The sequence below is a fragment of the Aotus nancymaae genome, unplaced genomic scaffold, assembly GCF_030222135.1.
Source record: "Aotus nancymaae isolate 86718 unplaced genomic scaffold, 86718_ANA_hifiasm-v0.15.2.pri h1tg000058l, whole genome shotgun sequence".
Taxonomy (NCBI): Eukaryota; Metazoa; Chordata; class Mammalia; order Primates; family Aotidae; genus Aotus; species Aotus nancymaae.
The window spans coordinates 13,157,181-13,160,332 of NW_026988472.1; the positions used below are offsets into that span (position 1 = coordinate 13,157,181).

The following is a 3,152-nucleotide window of genomic DNA, read 5'->3' on the forward strand; positions in this document are numbered from 1 at the left end:
AAGCTATAAAATCAAAGTTACCTAATTCTACAAAGAAGGGAGTGGGTCTTTGACTTTATGCCACCATTTCCTTAGAGCCTCATCTTTTTCATCAAATTTGGCCACAAATCAAATTTCTGTGTGCCCCTGTTTTCAGGAGATTCCTCTTGCAAAAGACGCCAAGTACAAACATGGAAGAACAGCTTCTTAAGCAAGTAGGAAAGTGTTCCATAAAAGTGTGCAATGAAGGAAGAGTTCTGGTTTAAACTCTGGAACTCAACCTGGACCCTCATCTTTATTTTGAATGAGATCTAGAACAGGATCTTGAAGTAGCTCTTTTTGGTGGAGGGGACACAGAATGACCCTTTGAGGGTGGAACAGGTAGGGGTGAATTGGAACGAGACTGGCTCCTTGATCCGAATTTTGACTTCATATCACCTTTTCCATTTCCTTAGGAAGATCAAGACTGAGACCTGCCTGGAGATACTTCATACTCATCCTTAAATCTGCTTTCAGAACAAGAACGGGAGCCCAGATCAGACTTGGGCTTAGATTTGCTCTTTGAGCTAGATTTCCTGCCTTTTGAGTGAGAATGTGACTACCTTTGCTCCACAACCTGGATCAGGAGTGACTTTTTTTTTTTTTCTGATGGAGTCTCATTCATCACCCAGACAGGAGTGCAGTGGTACGATCTCAGCTCAATGTAACCTCTGCCACCCGGGTTCGAGCAATTCTCCTGCATCAGCCTCCCAAGTAGCTGGAATTATAGGGGTCTACCACCGCATCCGGCTAATTTTTGTATTTTTAGTATAGACGGAGTTTCACCATCTTGGCCAGGCTGGTCTCAAACTCCTGACCTCGTGATCCACCTGCCTCAGCCTCTCAAAGTGCTGGGATTACAGGCATGTGACACTATGCCCAGCCCAGGAGTGACTTTTTGAGATACTCTGACATCTACTGTGGCTGCTCCTGCGACTCCTACTTTGTGACCATCTTCTAGATCAAGACCTGGATCTGCTTCTAGAATCAGACTGCCTATGGCTTGTGCCTGATTTACGTTCAATAAACCTAATATTTCTGCACCATCCAGTTTGTCCAAAGCACGCTTCATGTCAGAATAGGAGTAAAACTCAGTCGGGTGCAGTGGCTCACACTTGTAATCCCAGCACTTTGGGAGGCCGAGGCAGGCAGATCACCTGACATCAGGAGTTTGAGACCAGCCTGACCAATATGGAGAAACCCCGTCTCTACTTAAAATACAAAATTAGCCGGGTGTGGTAGCGCATGCCTGTAATCCCAGCTACTTGGGAGGCTGAGGCAGGAAAATCGCTTCAACCTGGGAGGCGGAGGTTGCAGTGAGCCGAAATCGTGCCATTGCACTCCAGCTTGGGCAAGAAGAGCAAAATTCCATCTCAAAAAAAGAATAGGAGTGAAACTCAATACCCTCATTTGTGCATTCCTTGTGAGCAGCAACATAGGTTACTTCACCTGCTTGTTGCATAAAATCCTTTAAATCTTGCCAACTGTAAGGATTAGAAAGACTTTCTACAATAAGCTCGTATTCCGAATGAACAGGTGGTCCATATTTGTCTCTGCCAGATGTTCTCTGACTGCTATATCCACCTCCACCACCATCCCCCTGCATCTAATGGCAAAGGCTGCTCTTCTCACGGCTTCCAGTAATGTCAGCCAAAGGGCCATGGGGCAAGAATCACACATGTATGGAAAAGTCAAGGCCAGTCAAGAAAGGCAGTCATCTTAGCCCAGTACAACACACAGCGTCAGACCCACTGGCCACCAATCTCCATGTTCTGGCGTCCCCTGGCTGCCCCAGGATGTGAAGGCAGCAGGGCCCGGGGAACATCCGAGCCATATGACCCCTAGACCCCACACCTAAACACTATATTTTCAAGCCACATATAAGTAGATGCACACAGTTCAAACCTGTGTTGTTCAAGGGTCAACTGTACAGAGCTGGTCAAGAAAGCCCTGTAGGCCAGGCGCAGTGGCTCAAGCCTGTAATCCCAGCACTTTGGGAGGCCGAGGTGGGCGGATCACGAGGTCAAGAGATCGAGACCATCCTGGCCAACATGGTGAACTCCGTCTCTACTAAAAATACAAAAATTAACTGGGCATGGTGGTGTGCGCCTGTAGTCCCAGCTACTCGGGAGGCTGAGGCAGGAGAATTGCTTAAACCCGGGAGGCGGAGGTTGCAGTGAGCCGAGATTGTGCCACTGCACTCCAGCCTGGCGCCTGATGACAGAGTGAGACTCTGTCTCAAAAAAAAAAAAAAAAAAAAGAAAGCCCTGTATTCCAAATATGGTTTCAATAGCTGCCTGAAATGTTATTGAGGTAGATATCTTTGTTCCAAGTATGGCACTGGGATTTGCCAGGTCGGTGGAATTCTGTGGGATGCTGAGAGTTTGCAGGAATTTTATGCAGAAAAGACTGGGTTAATAAGGCCTCCTTTCTTTCTTTTTTTAACTTAAGCGTCAATCTATAGCGCATGTGTAGAAAGCCTTTCTTATTTCCAGAGCGTGCTTTCAATATTTTCGTAAAAGAAATCGTGGTGACAGTGTATATCAGGAAATGAGTCATGCGTTATTTGAAATTCTAAAGACATTTTCCTCCAGAATCAGGTCAACAATAATAATAACAATAAAACCTTCACGCACACACAAAACTTCTCTGACAGATGATATGCAAGTTGATGTAAGAGCACAGTCTCTGGCTTGCAAGGTAGACATAAATACCTACAGCACGTTCCCATCAGTCTCAAACTGGGTCACCTGCAAGATAGGATGGGAAGTGTGTGGGCTCTGCAATCAGAAAGACCTTGATGCATATCCTGACACTACCATTTTCTAACTGTATGACTTTGGATGAGTTCCTTAAATATGAAATGGCAAGAGTAATAGCTAGCCTACTGGATTGTTAAAAGGGTTAAATGAGATCCTGTATGTAAAGCACGTAGTTAAGTGCCTAGTATGCTGTATGGTTTCAATACATCCAAGTTCCTTTCCTCCATTTTAGCACCTAAACTATAATAGCTGAATATCTAACTCTATCTCTGTAAATTCTCTCTAGCTTTCTATTCAATTTTCAATTGTGAACAGAGGAAAATGCTTCCTTCATTTCAGAGCGACCTTCTGTGCTTCTACTCCTGATTCCAG

At 45.1% G+C, this 3,152-nt stretch overlaps 1 pseudogene; it reads right to left on the reverse strand.

Annotated features, from left to right (window-relative positions):
* Window positions 1-241: 241 nt before the first annotated feature.
* LOC105714281 (serine/arginine-rich splicing factor 6-like) lies at window positions 242-1,624 on the reverse strand (annotated as a pseudogene).
* Between the last annotated feature and the right edge of the window lie 1,528 nt (window positions 1,625-3,152).